The sequence below is a fragment of the Eriocheir sinensis genome, unplaced genomic scaffold, assembly GCF_024679095.1.
Source record: "Eriocheir sinensis breed Jianghai 21 unplaced genomic scaffold, ASM2467909v1 Scaffold219, whole genome shotgun sequence".
Lineage (NCBI taxonomy): Eukaryota > Metazoa > Arthropoda > Malacostraca > Decapoda > Varunidae > Eriocheir > Eriocheir sinensis.
In genome coordinates, this window is record NW_026111520.1 from 45,001 (window position 1) to 46,729 (window position 1,729).

Sequence of the window (1,729 nt, forward strand, 5' to 3'; positions counted from 1 at the left end):
GTATGCATCTTCACTATATTCTCCATCACCATCTTGCTGTACTTCCACCATCAACCCTTCACCATCACCACCATCATTACCATTATCTTCACCATGTAATACCTTCACCATCATCCCTTCACCATCATCACTATCACGTATCTTCACCATCTCCATCATCCACTCTACTTCATTCCACGCAAGTCCTCCTTCTCTAAGTACTCCCGCACGCTCTCTTCCTTCTTTAACAACTATCCACATCACCGCTGTCTCTCCCCACCAATTTATTACGGCTGCCCCCTTTATAGCGCCTCCGTGGAACAGTGGTTAGCGTGCCTAGCTGCGAATCTTCAGGCCCAGGTTCGAATCCCGGGCCGGGCAGTCGGTGTGCAGCTCACTCAGACTGATAAATGGGTACCTGGGGAAACCTGGGGAAGGTAAACAGTTGCATTCCCGGACCACATATCCCCAACTCCACCTCCGCCTCCACTTCCATCACCTTAATTTACCTTCCACCACTTCCATTTCCTCCACTTTCCCTCCCTCCACCACCTTCAGTACCTATGTCTCCTAGTCCATTTATCCACCACTCCATCCTGTTATCACCTTCCCTCATATCTCTCCACCTTCTCCACCTCATAAACATCTCCATCTTAGTAGAATAACGACCAACTCCACATCCATTGTTTCCACCTCCACTTCTCCGAAAGCCACCTAGATAACCGTCCCCACCCGTAACACCTTTCCCTACAGCTCTACCTCTTACAGGAGAGTTTTACAGTCCAATAGAGCAAGTTTGTAAGCTCCCCAACGAAACACAAAATACGACGAAAATTCCTTGTGTAGTGTTTGGCGTTGCTATAAAAAGGAGGACATTTTAGGAAACTCTACAGGAGAGCTCATAAGTATCTGGTATTGAGTAGAAAGAACGGAACATTGTGGAGAAGACAGTTTGGTTGGGGCGCTTACAATGACCCTGTGTCGGACTGTGGAACTGGCCCTTAACCCCTTAACTGCGGATTTCCTACCAGAAGACACCACCAAGCTACAGGAATGGAACAAAAAGTGGCTGCTACAACTCAGTGAAGAAAAATGTATAGTCATGCACCGTGGGAGGGGATATGCAGCGCACCAATACCACATGGGAAACACTCCACTATCCACCACAGAGGCAGAGAAAGACCTGGGACTCGATGTTACCAGGCTGCCAGTGAAGGCCAAATCCGTGCGAGTCGCAGCGGAAGGGTTAATATTGCCCAGTGTATCGGGGCAATGAGTTCTTCCCACAATAAGCTCAAAGGGCCATTGCGACGGAGATGAGCACCGAGGCCACGCGTGTGCACCCCAACTGTACCACCACCATCACCACCACCACCACCATCATCACGTATCCAGCTCTACTCCCTTTGATTTTACGCTTCATCATCATCATCCTCATCGTGTTTCCCTCCTCCCCATCACCACCATCACCACCACCACCATCATCAGGTATCCAGCTCTACTCCCTTTGATTTTACGCTTCATCATCATCATCCTCATTCTGTTTCCCTCCTCCCCATCACCATCACCACCATCACCACCACCATCATCAGGTATCCAGCTCTACTCCCTTTGATTTTACGCTTCATCATCATCATCCTCATCGTGTTTCCCTCCTCACCATCCCACTTATCTCACTGTCACCGCTTCCACCGCCCCCTCCACCACAGACCACCGCCACTCCATCTCAGTTTCCTTCCGTCCCCCTTCC